Below are 18,310 nucleotides of genomic sequence, written 5' to 3'. Positions count from 1 at the left end.
CTGTCCTGTATGGAAAATCATGCTGTGAGAAGCCAGTGTCCATAAAGGAGACAGAGGAGTCCTGCAACTTTATTAGAATAAAGGGAGAGAGTCCACTGGGGCATATGCCTGGGGTTTTTTTTCTCGAGGTTTTGGAGGACGCAGCCTCCTTTTATCCTAAACTCCTGGCTGCATGTTGCCCTCTTTCTTTCCCTGTTGGCTGAGGTACTAGGAAGGTACAGCCTTCCTGAACTGCCTATTACCACCCCCCCCACCCTCCTTCCCCCTTGAAACTGTCATTTTCCCCCAAAGTTCAGAAACTCAGGGTTGTGTGGACCCATTTGTCTATTTCAGGAGTCAAACCTAACCCTAACCCAGCTCTGGATTCTGTAACAAACCTGCAGCTTGAAGTTGATAGAGACATTTAGACCCATTTCAAAGACATTAACACTCATACCTTGAGCGTTTGAATTGTTTGTAAAGACATTAGCACACATCTTTCCTATCACCTTCACTGCCTCCCTTGTCACCTGGTGGTCAGCTCTGTGTCTTCTGTGTTCCCATCTTCCTCCTTTTAATAATACATCCTGGTTGCACTGATGATCCTCAACCCTTTCAGGTGCAGAGACACACTCATAGTCTGTTTCCACAGTGTCGTGGTGTAGGAATGGTATTCCCCAATTTAGTGCCCCCACTGAAACACTCCAAATTATGCACCACCCTGCGGGTGGCTGGAGAGGAGAATTGGAGGCACAAAAGGTAAAAATCATGGGCTGAGATGAGAATAATTTACTGGAAACGACAATGAAATAAGAAACAGAACAGTAACAGAAACAGTATTAATAACAGAGTGTACAAGATGGGAGCAATTCACATGAGTACTCACCATGTGGAATCTGATGTTACCCTGATCACAGGCTTCACGTTACACCACCAGAAGGGACCCCTTCCCCCACCCTTTGCATGATGTGAGGTGGTACAGAATGACCCCAAGTCCTGGCCATGCCCCTCCTGGCTACTGCAAAAGCTAGCCCTATCATGGCTGGAACCAGGACATGCAGCAATGTGCTCTCCATGCATTTCAGAGAAGGAATAAATAAAACATAATTCCTGAACCAGAGGCCTCATTTCAACCCACAAATCCCCAGAGAGGTGAGAAGCATGTCACCACTTCCCAGAAGCTCCTTTGAGTTTCCCAAAGTTGCCGTCTCCACTTAAGAAAGTCTGAATTATATCTGAGCTTGACCCAAAAAATCTCTTTGTAGATCCTGGCTGCCAGAGCAGACTGTCCTGCCCTGACTGGCATGTCCAGCAGCAGGAGATTTGAAGCAGTGATTTTGGCATTCAAATGGTCTAAAAAGGAACTTTATGGATGTGAAAAATGGGATTTAAAAATAGCCTTCTGATTTTCTTCTGAATGGGCAGCAGATGCTATTGAGTCAGACTTTCCTTGAAGATGCAGGGACCTGTGTCTCTGCTATTTTTTGTGGCTCTGTCACCTGGCTCCTGTGGAGTCAGGTTGCTTGTTTACTTTTCCAGTGAATTTTGTTCATTTTGGGTAAATAGGCTGGAGGGAAATGAGGGCAAGGTTTGATATTGGGTTCATGTCAACATCTGCAGTTTGCTGTGGCTTGTGCATGAGAACAGGCCTTTGCAGAGGCAGCCTCTGGAGCAGCAGAGGCTCTGTCAGGCGGGCAGACAGGTCTGAGGCATCAGCACTGGACTGTGAACCAAGGTCTCTTCTTCCTGTAACTTCTCACCAGGTGTGACACTGGTTGTCCACTGCTTGCATCTGAGTCAGCCAAGCAGGGCAGGGCTGAGACTGGATGGTTCAGATGACTGCTCTGCACTGTGGATTTTGCATTAAAAGGTCAGGATTTGGGTGCTGGTGAACCTGGCTGCCCTTCAGTAATGGGAAATCACAGAATCACAGAATGGTTCGGGGTTCAGAGGGCATTGCAGGCCTTTGGCATCCTTCCTGAGAGCTCAGAAACTGGCAGATCTGAAGGTGGCAACATGGGATCATGAAAATTGCCAGACTGCACCGTGCAGTGTCCTGCATGCAAGGGTCACACACCACGTACCGGAAAGCAGCTGAGTACTGTGTGAGTCACCCTGGTGTTTGATCACATCCCGAGATGACATCCCTAGCGATGATTGGGTCAGAGAGCTCTGCTGATCACCAGTCACCTGGGTTATATCTGGAGCACACTTTGCTATTAACCTGGCAGGCTAATATAATCAGATAGAACAGGCCAGCTCTGACCTCTTGCATCCCACCCTGGAGCGGTTCAGGTGGTGGGTGGGCCCAGCTGGCCAGCTCCTGTCCTGGTGGAGCAGAGCAGGGACAGCCATTGCCATCCACAGCTGTCAGAGGTGCAAAGGGCTGGAAACTTACCCAGGGAGCCTGGGTCTGACCTGCTGGGCTGTGGTAGTGCCTAGGGGTCACCATAGCAGCTGGGAGGAGTGTGCAGGCAAGGAGAGGCTGGTGGTGTGGAGCTTCAGCTTGAGAAGTGAGAGAAGGAAGAAGGATGCTAAAGAAAAGCAGAGGAACACAGGGGAGAACAGGGGACTTTGGAGGGAAGGAAGAATTTGGCCATTTCTGGAGAGAGGTCTCCAAGAAGCTGAAGAGGTCCTGGGCAGGTGGCAGGCTGAGGGATGGTGGATTGGGACTCCTTGGTCCCTATGGCTACTGTACCTGTGAGGTGGATGAAGTGGGGGAGATGCACCATCTGCACGACCCCGGGCTGCACTTCCAAGTGGAAGAGGGATCTGGTGGCCACCTGGTCAGCCTTGCTCAGGTGCCTGTTTCAGGTGTATCTGTAGATGATGGTCCTTGCTGACTTCTGCCCAAAGCTAAGGCCTGTGATGGAGCACTGAAGGTCACCTTCACCAGGGAGGTGGCTCTGCAGGTGGGAGGGATGACTGGCTTCTGGAAGGGGCTCCTGCTTGGACTGACAGCTCTTACCAGGTGAGGTACCTCAGAAAGTGTTAGGTTATCTCTGGAAGATGTACTTCCGGAAGATTGTGCAACACACATATGGCCAGTTTGGGTCTGAATGGGGTGTTTTGCACTGGGTGCTGCTTGCAGGGGTGTGCTGGGATTTACAGGGAAGCACTACACAGCTTGGCATGGAAGATCAGAGCCTTGCAAGCATCACTGTCATCAGTGAAAAAAATCATTGACTGGCACTTCCTATACCCTGGGACCTGAAACAAGCACTGTCCATGCCTGAGGCTCACAATCTCTTTCATACAGATCTCCGTGTGCAGGCATATGTAAGAGACGGTCTGAAGATCCCTCATCTGCCTCACGATCATCGCCAAGGACAGAGACTGAGCACAGGAGTCCTGGCCTAGCTGAGGTGGGGTGTCTGCCAAGTGTTGCCTGCAGGTGTGCCCGCTGGGAACTGGTACACATTCCTGAGGACACCTGTCCTGTATACCTGTCCTGTACCTGTTTTCCCAAAGCAATGGGCCCCATAACAATGGCTGTAGATTTCCCCACCTCTTGGCCAGTTGCCCCTTGCTTCTGAAAAGGGCTATAAAGGGACTTTCTGAAATAACTGAGATGAGATCTCCCCATGGAAAGAAGACGAATCTATTGGCAGAAGACCACAAGGACTTTGTCTCATCCATTGGTAGCTATTCTTCCTCTTTCTTCCTCTCTACTCCTTTACTTTGTTTTCTTTATCTCTCTCTCTCTCCCCTCTATCACATTACTGTGTTGTGGGCACTTAATAAAGGTGCACTCTTTTGATTAAGACTGAAATCCCTTGTGTCCTTTTGCACTCTGTGATCTATAAACGAACCATCAGGACCCTCACTTGTATTAGCAGATTGTGACATTAAACTGGCATCACGGACAGGATTTCTGACAGACAGAAGGGGTTGCAAGGTTGTGTGTAGTCTGTAATAGGGGAAGGACGTTTCGCTCCAGCCGCACCTAGCCCGACACCCCGAAAAGGGTGAGCGGTGTCTAGAAAGCAAGGGGGGTGACTCGAATTTCCCGCAAACTGCACACGCCTAGGTGAAAAGCACCCCATACTCAGCTGAGGGCTCTGTCTTCAGATTTTTCACAAAAAGATCTCTTAGTGTAAAAGGGGGAACTCTTTTGGTGTGTGTGTGTGAATTTGGACTGCTCAGTGTAGCGAAGAGACAACCATAAGTAACTTAAGGAGTATCTCCCAAGCAGATCTGGTCTCTTCACCCACCCAGGGAAGCGAAGGGAGACACAGCGAAGCTGTGTGTGTCGCAGTGTGTCATTAACTTTACCTCCCTGTGGTGGTTTTGATCCCTTCATAAAATGACTGAAAACCCTAGTGCAAAAGTTGAAGCTGCATTTTATGCTCTGCTAGCAAAACATAATGCCCAGTCCTCTCCGGGAGGGGAAGAATGGGCTCAAAATAACTGGCTTAATTTGGAGAGTGTGACTGATAGAGTATGTTCATTACAACATGAGACAAAATTTAAATTTGGCCAAAATAAAGCCATAATCTGCTCTGTTTTAGGAGCATGCCTTACAGCAGCTATAGATCACCGCTTTAAACGATGCAGTGAAGAGAAAGCAATCATAGATTCCCTTCAAAACCTAGTGGAGATTTTACAGAAACAATTAGATGAAGAAAAGAATGAAAACATTTGCTGCGGGCTGCTTTAAAAGAGGAATATTTTAAGAATTCAAAGAATGCTGACCCACCAAAAGAGACAGAGGAAAAGGAAACTCCTCACATTAACCAAATATACCCCCAGAAAGAACTAGAGCTAGCGAAAAATTGTGGGGAAAACTGCTGCTCTCGTATGAGACCTCTAATTAAAACAGAATATAATTATATCAATGATGAAGATTTTGAACCGCATATCACCACTAAACAAATACCATACACTGCTGTTGAATTGGCTAAGTTAAAAAAGGAGTACGGGCGGCTCCTCCATGAATCTGAGATGGAATATGTTTTCTGAGTGTCCCTCACTGGAGGAGACCAAATTCTATTAACTGGAGGCCAGTGGATATTGGGGACATGGAGTTTTCTTAACAACAGGAGACAAACGTGGCACATGGTCCCTGACTCAGCGCGCAGCTTTCTGGGCTGGGGCACTCAATCCTTTAGAAAGGGGAGACCCTTTTGCTATAGTTGGTACCCCCCGATCAACTTCTAGAAAGCGTCCACAAAGCCGCCTGTCTGCAAATGATCCATGAAAGGAAATTAACTCCTGGATATGAATCCCCGATGCAATTGCCTGTGAAGCCTGAACTGATGACCCCTTTAATTCGAGGCCTTCCAGAATCACTCAAACCTACAGCAATTGTCCTTCAAAAAACCATAGCAGCTGTAGGTCCTGTAGAAAGGCTGGATAGATTCCTCGGAAACCTGAGAGACTGAACTGGATCTACCATTCCTGGGTTTACTCCGTATTCAACCCCCTCTCAGCCGCCAGGTTCACAATCAAATTCACCTGCCGGTGATCACAAAGTTTGGACATGGAGTGAGGTTGCAGAAGATCTGATTAATTACAGTAGAAAATACGGACCTATAAAAATCCCAGAGGAAAAATCAGAAAAAACAAAAGGTGTCAGGTACATTAGGGCTCCTCATAGTGAAAAGCCAGAAAATGTAAAACAGATCCCTAACCGTCAGCATTGGTGGTTATTAGGTATCAAAAAGGGGGTCCCCAGAGATGTGATGGAAGGCTTACTGTAGAGGGATTCCTTGTGGAATATAGGATACCCCAGGAGGGCTTGGGCATCCCAGGGTTGTTGCAGAAGTACTCCTGACAGGGCCTCAGGCTGAAAACAGGCTTGCAAGGCACCTGCTAGCTGGCAGCCTTGAACAGCCTTGGGAAAAGGTATACACTGGTCAGCTCCCCCGCTGCTTAGAGGCTTTCTCATGGGAAAGGGGTGTGAACTTTGGAAAAAAGTATAACTTGGTGTAACGGAATAATAAAACTGGAGCACGATGCTCAAATCATATCGGTGTTCGTGTCGTGACTCTGGCTGGATTCCCCTGCTCCCGGGACTTCCCCCTGCTACACGTGGCGCCCGAACGGCAGGGACCCGAGTGAGTTTTGCTTCAGGCAGGTTCGCTTCAATGCGGTAAGACTCCGTATTTCATCGTATCGGTGTGGTGGAGCCAGGGGAACCAGAGCGGGTGGCCCCGAAGCCGAGTAAAGCTGGGGGCCCGGTCTCAAAGCAGAATAGAAGGCCGGAGGATAAGTCCCAAAGCCGAGTAAAGCCGGGGGCTAAACCTCAAAGCCGAGTGGCCGGAGACGGTATTTTCGCGCAGCCGAGCGAATACCCGCAGCACAGAAGCTATGGACTATGGGGCAGGACCTCGACTCCTAGCTAATATTCTCTCTATGAGAGGCGAAATTGTAAAAGACTGAGATCTGAATGCCCTCGTTACGTGGGCCCGGGAACATGGATTATTGAGTTACACTTCGCGTTTGTTCTCAACCGAAGCGTGGGGGGAAGTTGGATATAAATTGTGGCTGTCCACGATTGAGGGAGGAAAGGCAGCTAAAGAAGCTAAAGCCCTCAGCTTAACCTGGAGGGCAGTAACTGGCACTCTCGCAGAGATGAACTCAGAGAGGACAGTGGCTGTGGCTGCCATAGAGGCTGTAGGGAGTAGCAGCTCTGGGAAAGGAACAGACGGGGGTCTTATGGAGCGGCGGCCAGAGACCAGGGTGGAGTCCAGGGTAGCACGGTTCTTCGGGCTGGCTGTGAGAAGACCGATTAAAGGCACAGCAGCATCCGTCCGCTCACTGCGGGAGTTGCTGAATTCAGCAGGGCAGGATGTTACCCCTCCAACATCTGAGGGAGAAATGGCTGCGAACGCGGAAGCTGAGCCGCCAGACCCAGGGGGTGGAGCACAGGCGGGCCAAGGAGACACAGGCAGTCCTGCTGTCCCGCCGAAAGCGGCAGAGCAACGCAGAGGTCCTAAAACCCAGCCAAAAGCGGCAGAGAGTTCACCCCCCCCGCCGAACAGCGGGACGTCCGGCAGCAGCGCGGCTTCTGCAGTTTCGTCTCCTGCAAAGCCAAAGCCGGCCGGGGCGGCCCGGAAGCAGCCCCAAAAGAAGGAGAAGTATCAACGAATAATGCAAAAAGTAATCAAAAAGCTTGCTAACTTATCTACACAAAGCATTTTGCAGTCTATCTTTACAGCAGATGTCCTGTGTTCAAAGGACTACATCAACATCGCACAGTTGTTGTTAACCCCTTCACAGTTCCTGCTCTGGGAACGAACATGGACTGCAATGCTACAGAATGTCCTGCAACAACAGGGACAAGTCATCACTGCATCACTGACCAGAGCTGTGTCCGGCAAAGTGGTGCCATGCTACAGACCCCGAAACGAGAAGGCACAGTCAGCATCAGCTCCTGAGGAAAGTGATGCCACTACTTCAACAGCTGGGACTCTGAGACCTGTCCCGAGGAGCCTTGAGAGAGGCTGCAGACGTGGCTGAGTGAAGGAGCTGAGGACTTGCCAGATCCACCACTCTCCGTAGCAGGAGAAATAGCGAGACTCTGGGGCGAATGTAACAGCTGCCCTAGGTGGTTGCTAGTGACTTGTGGTGGGTGTCGGGGAACTTTCTCCAAAGACAAAATTAAGAAAAAGAATTGCATAAATTTTTGGGTATAGCACCAAACACAGAGGTAGAGTGAGAAATTGTTTTTTGACTGTCTTGAGACAAGAACATCAGTGGACATTTCCAATCAGCTGTCCGCCCATTTAGATCGAGTGAAGGCAGTCAGTTTGGCTAGCATCTATGTTTTTACCTGGTACTTAGCAGCCAGAGCTTACGCTATTTTGCATAAACTTGCTTGCTGGGAGAGGGATAAGTTAAACATAACTTCGCAGATGCTTGATGAGCTAAGCGTAGATGTTACTAGTGTTAGACATAAAATATTACAAAATTGAGCAGGCATTGATTTTCTACTACTAGCTCACGGCCACGGCTGCGAAGAGTTCCAGAGTATGTGCTGTATGAATCTTTCTGACCACTCTGTCCCAATTCACAAGCACCTCTCTGACCTCCAGAGGGGCCTACACATCTTTCAGGAGACAGACGACCCTATTGGAGATTGGCTTAAGGGTCTGGGTATCACCAGATGGCTGTGTACCTTGGTAGTAGAAGGCTGCCGATTGCTATTTGTAGCTATATTAGGTTTAATAATACTTGGGTGTATTTTTTTGCCTTAAAGCAGGGCTGCAAAAAATCATCGACCAGACCCGGGTTGCCCAAAAAGAAAACGGAGGCTGTGTAGAGGGATTCCTTGTGGAATATAGGATACCCCAGGAGGGCTTGGGCATCCCAGGGTTGTTGCAGAAGTACTCCTGACAGGGCCTCAGGCTGAAAACAGGCTTGCAAGGCACCTGCTAGCTGGCAGCCTTGAACAGCCTTGGGAAAAGGTATACACTGGTCAGCTCCCCCGCTGCTTAGAGGCTTTCTCATGGGAAAGGGGTGTGAACTTTGGAAAAAAGTATAACTTGGTGTAACGGAATAATAAAACTGGAGCACGATGCTCAAATCATATCGGTGTTCGTGTCGTGACTCTGGCTGGATTCCCCTGCTCCCGGGACCCCCCCCTGCTATAGCTTACCCCTTGATAAATTGAGGAAGGTAGCGTCTAACTGGCACTGCCGAAAACCCATTCTACCAACTCTGTCAGTTCAACCCAGTGCACCCCTCCTCCCTCAGAATCTGGGCAGTGAGCCAAAGCAACCTCTCCCTCAAAGTCCGTGCAGTGAGCCAAAGCAACTTCTCCCTCAAAACCAGGGAAACTAGACCCTCTGTCTCTTGTCAGTGGGCAAAGAAACGGAGCATGGGTATACCTGAGAATGCTCACTAAAAATAAAACAGGAGATACAATGATCACAGCTATTACAGGCCCTAAACAGGCACCTGTAACTTTTCTGATTGACACTGGGGCACAAATTTCTGCGCTGACAAAGAAAGATGCCTGGAGGTGTGGAATTGTTCCAACAAAGAACCAATACTGTGTTTTAAGTGCCTTGGGAACAACAGAATCTATGGATGTGGCCTTAGTCAAGCTCACTTTGCCTGGAGAAGAAAACCAACTCTCTATCAATGTGGTGATTGGAGATATTCCAACCAATTTATTAGGGATGAATGCCCTTGCTGGGAGGCAGTGGGAAGACTCAGAGGGTCTTCTGTGGTCTTTTGGCACACCACGTTTTACCATCACACTGCTCCAAGCCACACCCTCCCTACCATTCAGCAAAGTAACTAATGTGAAACAATACCCCCTTCCCCTGGGTGCCAAAGAGGGTATCAAACCAGTGATACAGGAGCTGCGAGAATAAGGAGTAATAGTTAATACTCATTCTCCTTTCAATTCTCCAGTGTGGCCAGTGCGAAAGCCTAATGGGAAGTGGAGGCTGACGATATTTTCTCAGGCTAAATGCCAACACAGACCCTCTTACAGCAGCAGTCCCAAATCTAGCAGAATTAATAACATTGATTCAAGAAAAGGCTCATTCAATCATGCCACCTATAGATGTCAAAGACATGTTTTTTATGACACCTTTACAGCCAGAAGATATGGACCGCTTTGCTTTCATATGGGAAGGACAGCAATACACTTTCACTAGGCTTCCCCTAGGGTACAAACATTCTCCTACCCTGGCTCATCACACTTTAGCCCAAGAGTTAGAAAAAATACCTAAAGCTGACAATGTAGCTGTTTATCAATACATTGATGATATCCTTGTGGGAGGAGATGAAATAGAAGAAGTGAGAGATACCCAACAGAAAATAATCTCCCAGTTAGAAAGCCTTGATTTGCAAATTCCCTCAGAAAAAACCCAAAACCCTTCACATGAAGTGAAATTGTTGGGAATTTGGTGGAAAGGAGGTATGACATGTATCCCACCTGATACCCTAACCTCTTTAGATCAGATTAAAATGCCTGAATCCAAAAAAGATCTCCCTATTGTAGGAGAAGTACTGTAGGTACAAAAATGCTGCTAGCGAGGATTTTCTTGTTAGTTTCTAAGTCCGTGAGAGACTTTTCTCTCTCACAGAAGAGGTAGCAGAGTTATGTAAACAACCAAGCCACCTGCAACCTTGAAAAGTCTTGTTTATGGTATAGTAGAAAAATATTTTGACAATGGATGTTTTAGGATTTTAGCCAATCACCCCAAGGGGTGGCTGATCCTTTGTCCAATTAGACTATGAAGAAAAAAGTCTATAAAAGAGTTTGTAAAATAATTAAATAAATCAATCTTGCTGCACAATTCCTGCCTGCTGGATCTTCTCTCCTCCTCCTCCCTACGGCTGTGGGACACGGTGATATACCCTAGGGCCCAGGCCTGCGGTAATAAAGTACCACTAGTGCTAAAAACCCCTCTGAATAAATGTGCATGGGTAGCCTCTGATGCCCTAGGGAGAGAGCATCGGATACATACATGCTGGATAATTCCATCATTCTAATTTTCTGCCTTTTGGTGGCAGACTCTGTTGTGTTTACTTTTCACAGAAGAACTCCGAGGGACGTGAATACCACATAAACCATGATAAGACTGGTGATACTTTTCTGCATTCTACCACAACACCATGGCCAAAAACCAGCTGAGTGGCTGTGGTCTGAAGCTACCATTAGGTACACTAGTGCTCTAGGATCCTATCCCAGAGACCATCGCCCGAACCTAGAGACTGTACTACTGCACAACTCTGAGGTATACCGCCCAAGTGAATGGGGATGCAACTTGAAGGATCAGACTAGAATCCTAAAAGGAACAATTGGTGAAAAAATTAAAGTAGGATGCAGAAAAGTAGATGGATCTCTTTACGAGAAAGCTTCCACCATTGCAATCGCCGGAAATTTTCCCTATCATTGTGTTAGGACTGAACCATGATGGAGCTGCTCTCTATCCTTTCGAGCATAGAGAATGGGCCTGTCAAATTGGTGAGAAGTGGCAAACTGTTAATTTGGAAACTTGTATTGTCTGGGAACAACAAGGGTTCATCTGTGAAAGTAATGCAATTAGAGCTCAAAACATTTGTTTAGACACAGAACAAAATATCCGTCATTTTGAAATTCACCCTAACGATTCCTGAAACAGTGCTTGTGTATATAGGCAATGGATGTGCATGCTTAAGAACTGCTTGTGATAAGGTATTGATAGAAAATTTAGTAGTAGATACTAAAAATCATTCAAATTTTTGTGTTTGTAACTTTACTAAAATCATAGGATATAATTTTTCCTATTTAGTCCCAGTTACTTCTTATCACCTTTTACAGTCCAATTACACACTGATCCACCAATTATTGCCTACCCCCATTGGGATGAACCTTACTTTGGTAAAGCAATTGTTGCTTCACCAAGAGTTATTTGAAATTTTGGAAAAGATCAAGAAAAATGGACAGAAAACCTTGGTAACTGTTCATCACAATGTGAAAGAAATACATCGTATTCTAGAAAGAGTAAAGAAAGATGCTGAACACGGGTGATGGGATACTCTTTTTGGGTGGTCACCTACTGCTACAGGTGTCCTGAAAAAATTGTGTCATCCCATCACTGTTCTCTTGATTTTAGTTTTGATTGGTTTTGTTTTATATTTGATTGGTTTTGTTTAATCTTATACATCATGAATTGGAGAATGATGAAACGGTTAACACAATTGACATCTGTAATAGATGTCCACAATTTGGTCAATATCCCATCCACTGTGGATGCACCTAAGGTTATTGACACGAGATGAACTACACGAGTATTAAAATAAGATGTGATAAGAAATTAGAAAAAATTACTTATTCCTTCTTTTGTTTCCTTCTTTTTTCTTTTCTTTTTCTTCCTTTCTTATTTTTTCTACCCTTTTCTGAGATATGCTACCAACGTTGACGAGTCCTGAAGACTTCACAACAACACTATGAAATCATGCTGATGGAGCTCTCCTGATGACAATCGTGAGTCACAGGGTGGTGTAAGAGACGGTCCGAAGATCCCTCATCTGCCTCACGATCATCGCCAAGGACAGAGACTGAGCACAGGAGTCCTGGCCTGGCTGAGGTGGGGTATCTGCCAAGTGTTGCCTGCAGGTGTGCCCGCTGGGAACTGGTACACATTCCTGAGGACACCTGTCCTGTACCTGTTTTCCCAAAGCAATGGGCCCCATAACAATGGCTGTAGATTTCCCCCCCTCTTGGCCAGTTGCCCCTCGCTTCTGAAAAGGACTATAAAGGGACTTCCTAAAATAACTGAGACGAGATCTCCCCACGGAAAGAAGACGAATCTATTGGCAGAAGACCACAAGGACTTTGTCTCATCCATTGGTAGTTATTCCCCTCCCTTCTTCCTCTCTACCCTTTTACTTTGTTTTCTTTATCTCTCTCTCTCTCCCCTCTATCACATTACTGTGTTGTGGGCACTTAATAAAGGTGCACTCTTTTGATTAAGACTGAAATCCCTTATGTCCTTTTGCACTCTGTGATCTATAAACGAACCATCAGGACCCTCACTTGTATTAGTGGATTGTGACAGCATATCACCCACTTGGGCCAATGCCACTAGAGGGAAGGCATTGGTTCATCCCTGCAGCCCCTGGACAGGAGAGGTACTGGGGTGGCCATGCAGAGCAGTTCCTGGAGCTCCAAGCTGTGTTTCACCTACTGATTTTTAGGTTATATTTCATAATTGGAAGTTCCAGATGAGGAAGTTTCTGTTTCCCAAGAGAGAAAATGTTGTTGGCTGCTCACTTTTTTTTGCGTAAAGCCTGGGTTGATCCGCCTGTACCTGGGTGTAGCAGCAGGGAGGAAAGTGGCCACAGGCAGCTGAAATGTTTAGTGAGAACAAATTAGGGATACAAGCAAATGGAATTTGCCTTCTCAGGAACTTAAAAACTGGTGCAATGTGTGCTGAGTTAGTGCAGTGAAAACAATGAGACTCATCTGGAGGAAGAAGAATTGCTGTAACAGGTTCTTAAAGCACATCTGACCCTTCTTGTGACAGCGAGAATCGATCCTGGGTTCCCTACTCTGTGTGTGACAGAGCCTTGCCAGGACCAGCAGAGGCCTGACCTGCTGGAGACAGGAGGAGAAGTCTGAGAACATGAGCAGCATCCCCACATCAAGTGTGGTTCTGACCCTGCTCCTTGCTCCTGCAGAATGGAACCAGGCTGGCATGGGTGCTGAGCCTGCCTGGCCCACCGTCAGGTTCCGTCCCTCTCCTAGGATTGAGGGCAGCTCCTGCCACCTGATGTGGTGCTGCTGTGACAATGTGTAGCGCTGGACCCCCATCCACAGGGCTGGCTGTGACCCATGCGCTGCAGCCCTGCCTTCCCTCAGCCCTACAGTGCTCCTTCCTCAGGCACCTCAGCCTCAGGTGAGACTTCCCCTCTGTGCTCCTTGAGGAGCATCTGTCAGAAGTGTGTGAGAGCCAGTCACCAGCTCCTCAGTCTGTGTCTGGAACAACAGGAAGACATCGTCCTTTATGCCTCATATTTTTGAGAAGAAGCCATTCTCCAGCAATCTTCACCCAGCCTTCCTGAACCCATTAGCCGCACAAGTCCCCTCGGGTGCCACAGTATACTCCTGCATGTGCTGTGACTTCCACATCCTCCCCCCGTGACCCTGCAGCTCCAGCAGCCCTGCTCACCAGGCTGTCAGTGAGGACCAGGGCATGACCTGACCTGATGATTCCTTGTCTTCTCACACCTCCCTGGTGCACACACAGCCACAGCCACTTGGCTCCTTCTCTCCTGCCATGATGATTTTTTGCCTTTTCTACCCCTTTTATATACCTTTTTACAGCTTTTTGTATTCTTAGTGTTTTTTAGCCTACATTCTTAGACTTATTTTGTTAAGTTAGGAGACTAAACATCTTAGAAGCCTGGTAGTTAGGGATCAGAAAACCCCAGACACCAAGGTCCTCTCCAGAATGTTTACATTTTGTAAACTTAGATAGGACCATCCAGGGGAAGGTTCCTTGGGGAGGGGGGCTCACTCGAGCCTCTCATTAGGGAATCTTTGATAGATATGCTAATTAGTAAGACTTATAATGATATACCCAGTCTATTGTGTGTGTGCATTGCAGTGTGCATTTAGGTGTATTTGTCCTGGGTTACAATGTAAGATGTGCCCACAAGCATGTATTCTATCACCATCTTCATGAGCTGTTAAAACCAGGTGGGGTAGTGCTCCCTGCCTCCTCCCTCAAGACTATGTCCTGTTAATGGCCCATCAGTGCCTTGTCTCATGACTCATTATCCCATTGTGAGATGCTCTACCCAGAGGGAGAAACCAAGCATCCCATCCTGGATATAAACTGCGATTTTTGAAGACCACAGGCAGCTTTCCCCACTGGATTTCCAGAGGACAAGAGCTACATTCCTACCACTGGACCTTCTGAGGAAGACCAGATCTTTCTACACAGGATCACCGCTTCAACAGAACCACATCCATTCACTTCAGGAGGACTGCAGCCACCAACTTATCGGACTGCTACAGGGTCAGGTCGTATCTGACTCTGTCAGTTTAAATCAGTTTTTCCCCCTGCCTTGGTGTGCATATATCTATATGTGTGCATATATCTATATGTTTGTAAAGAACTGTTACTCCAGTTTCCCACATCTTTGCCTGAAAGCCCCTTGATTTCAAAATTATAATAGTTTGGAGGGAAGGGGGGTTGCATCTTCCATTCCAAGGGAGGCTCCTGCCTTCCTTAGCAGGCACCTGTCTTTCAAACGAAGACAGCATTCCATCTGGACATGGTGCACCTAAGGATGCTTAAAATAAATACTGAGGTAAACCCCATTTTTCACTTCTAACCATATTTGAGTCTTGATTTTAAGACCAGGAAAAGGCATCACCTGCTCTCCTGGCCAGTATCCCTCTCCAGGGAACAACCACAACACTCCCCCTCCCCCCCTCCAGCCAAATCTTCACACACCTCCCCCAGCCCACACTGCACTTACATGTTGGTATACTGCACAGAAAGCAGCTGGAGGTGATTTTGCAGTGCTGCAGGGTCAGGCTGTTCTCCATTTGCCTGCCATTGTAGTGCAGTGTTCCCATTTAGGGGGCCTGGGAGGAGCCCAGTGCCTGGAGCTCCTGCACAGAGACACCAGCACTGCAGACATTCTGCTCTGCAAAGTCCTGATGAAAAGACAAAACTGGCTGGGGCTGTCAGCTGTGGGCTGCTGATGACATCTGTCCCAGCCATCTCAGAAGATCCAAGGCTCTGCCTCCATCACTTCCCAAGAAACTGAAAGTGCCAGGTGACGTCAGGGCTGCTCTGCTGTCAAAGTGTCTTCATGTCCCAGCTGAGCACTCCTTCTCCTGCCCATGGCCCTGCCTGCACCTGCTCTCTCTCCATGGCTGCTCAATTCACACAGCCTCTCTCCCTTATTACCTTCCCTTTCTGCTTCTCCCCCACCCAACTCCTCTTCCAGAACTTTCTTCCCAGGGGAAGGCAGGGCAGGACTGTGCAGGCAAGGGCAGAGTTTTTTTCCAAGGTGTACTAGTTTGAAAACAAACCAGTGGGAGATCACGAGTCAGAATTATAATTTAAAAGGAAAATTAAAATAAATGCAATAGTACAAGAACACTGACAGAGTCAGGATACAACCTGACACCATATTAGTCAGGGTGGTGATAGCAGTCCAGATGAAGTGGTTCTGTTAAAGCAGTGATCCTGTAGAAGGGTCTGGTCTTCACCTGAAGGTCCAGTGGTAGCTCTTGTCCTCTGGGAATCCAGTCGGTAGGGCTGAGCATGGTGTTGCGAGCCCCAGATTATATCCAGGTGGGAATGCTTGGCTCCTCCCCCTGGGCGGAGCATCTCACAATGGGATGATGTAATTCTATGAGTCATGCAGTGAGCTTTGATGGCCCATTAACAGAAAAATATCTCTCTGGAGGAAGTTATCAAGGATGTGTCATGGAAGAGACAAAGAACACTGCCCCTCCTGGTTTAAACAGATGGTGACAGAATACATACTTTCGGTTACATCTTACATTGTAACCTAAGACACAAGGAAACAGTGAAGCAGAGGCCTCAATCCATCCTGGAAAGCACATCTGGGGATGCCGGAGGCTCCACGACTGGGTTATGGGGTCACCCCAGCACCTGTCCTTTACCTTGTTCCCTGCATCTCTCTGGCTTCCCAGCGTGTGCCTGGGCTGGGCAGTCTCTGCCTGCCCCCGACTGCATGGGACACTCCCCATCTCTGTCCCTGCTGCAGTGGCACGGTGTGGTGTTAATTTTGGGGTGGTGGGAGGTGAAGGGCTGCAGGTTGTCATCTCCTTGAGACCTGCAGAGAAGGCAGAGAACTGAGGGTTTGCAGCACAATAGGCAGCTGCCTGGCACTGCTGGCCCACTTGGGGCAGACCCGCAAGCTGGGCCTCACAGCACCCATTGCCACCACCAGCACCATGGCTGAGCACCCCGCCAAGCACCATGGGGTGGCTGGGTCAGCTCAGGAGCTGGGCAGGACCTACCGTGGCAGGACCTACTGGTGACATTTCAGTGACCAACACTGCAGTGCAGGCAGTGCTCAGTGTGGGAGTGATGTCAGGGTGATGGAGCCAGTGCCAGGAGCCCAAGAAATGACGATGATGGTGGCACACACTACCCAGCAGCTCTGTAAGGTTACTGGGGAAGGAAGGACCCCCAGCTATCCATCCCTCTGGGTTCCTGCCCAGTCATGTCACTGCAGGCAGAGCTGCATCTTCCCCTTTTCCTGGGGCAGCACAGCCCCACAATGCTGCTCGTGTCTCATAGTCCCATCCCTGGAGTGATGTGCTTGGACCCATAAGGTGCAGTGAAACAACCCCAAATTTTGTCCACTTGTGGTGCCAGCTAAGCATGGAATTACAGACTGGTTTGGATTGGAAGGGATTTTTAAAGGTCATCTAGTCCACCCTGCTGCCAAGGGCAGGGACACCTCCCACTATCCCAGGCTGCTCCAAGCCCCGTCCAACCTGGCCTTGGACACTGCCAGGGATCCAGGGACAGCCACAGCTTCTCTGGGCACCCTGTGCCCGGGCCTCCCCACCCTCACAGGGAAGAATTTCTTTCCAATATCCAATTTAAATCTACCCTCCTTCATCTTAAAGCATGGCCACCCACAGCTTGTGACAGAGCTTGCTGTCAGGATAATGCCCTGCAAAGCCATTTACTGTCTCCTTCCAAGTCTCAATCCTTGTTGTTTGCTTGCCAGCTGCATAGGAGCAGTTTTTCACACCACAGGTCAAAAATCCTGCATGCCAGGTAGGGAAATGGAGGTGATGGGTCTGCTAGGGGTCCCCCCTGCCAGCAATACCACATCCCATGGGATGAGCTCTGCATCATGCCCCAGGCAGGCACAGCACCACATGCTCCTTCTCAGCTGCCTGCAGACACTGGACATGGGATCATTTCTCCTGCCTTAAAATTGAGGCAGCTCCATGAGGACCCACAGTCCATCTCCCAAGGTTGTGGAGGCACGTGGCTCCCTGGAGCTTCTATGCTGGAATGCTTCATCCTTGGGTAGTTATTTTTTAACAGCAGTAAGAACTGCAGATGATCAGCCCAGTTAAGCCTCTCATTCTATTTGGAGCAGGGAACTGAAGCTGAATATTTAGGAGTAGTCATCTGCCTGGAAAGCCTCAGGGGGTTGTATATTTGGAGTGTAAGAGAGCAGCGACCTGAGATAAACTATCCGGGGGAGAAAAAACCTTCCTCTGTACCCAGGGTGGTCTCAACAGTCATCGACTGAAAATAAAGAACAGATTTGGGGCATGCGATAGGAAAAGGTGCAGAGATGCTGACACTGCCAGATGGCATGATGGGGAGGGAAAGAGTTTTCTGGGGAGAAACGTGCCAGGCGGGAGGAAGCGGAGGGTGGCGCAGATCCTTGTCTTCAAGGGGAGAGCAGAGACGTGAATCCAGAAGGAAAATGTAAAGCGAGTGACCTGGGAAGGGCCGGGCCGGGGTATTTCAAGCGGGCAGGAATAGTCCCCGCAGCGGCAGCCCCGTGGGGCCAAGCAGAACCAACTGTCCCGGAATGCCCGGGGCCAGCGCGGACCCCGCGCCACGCGTGTACTGGGAGCGGGCAGGGCCGGCGGGGACCTCCCGCTCCGCACTCGCGGCGGGGGCGTGTCCCACGCCCCGCCCCCCCCGGGACCGGCCGCGCTCCGCTCACCGCGCCGGCACCGCCGCTGCTGCCCAGGTAAGTGCGGGGGGCAGCGGGGACCCTTCCCGGGGAGGATGTGAAGGGAGGAAAGCTCCCAGTGCAAGGCCGCTGTCCAGGACCGCACCGCGCCTCCGGCCGGGGGGAGCGGTCGGTGGGGGCCGCCGCTGCCCCCAGGGGCGGGGGCACCGGGGGTATC

General features: G+C 48.9%; 1 protein-coding gene across 7 annotated transcripts in view; it reads left to right on the top strand.

Annotated features, from left to right (window-relative positions):
* Window positions 1–18,098: 18,098 nt before the first annotated feature.
* The window catches only part of AIFM3 (apoptosis inducing factor mitochondria associated 3), a 66,721-nt gene continuing 66,509 nt past the window's right edge, over window positions 18,099–18,310 (top strand). For 5 of the 7 annotated variants that reach the window (XR_007207488.1, XM_048323293.1, XM_048323288.1 and 2 more), the window contains exon 1: window positions 18,104–18,150. The gene's annotated coding sequence lies outside the window, so the exon portion shown is untranslated. Of the gene's footprint in view, window positions 18,151–18,310 lie in introns of all 7 variants that reach the window. The other 2 variants (XM_048323291.1, XM_048323286.1) reach the window with 2 other exon arrangements.

Source organism: Corvus hawaiiensis, chromosome 18, assembly GCF_020740725.1.
Source record: "Corvus hawaiiensis isolate bCorHaw1 chromosome 18, bCorHaw1.pri.cur, whole genome shotgun sequence".
Lineage (NCBI taxonomy): Eukaryota > Metazoa > Chordata > Aves > Passeriformes > Corvidae > Corvus > Corvus hawaiiensis.
This window is presented reverse-complemented; position numbering and strand designations above follow the sequence as displayed.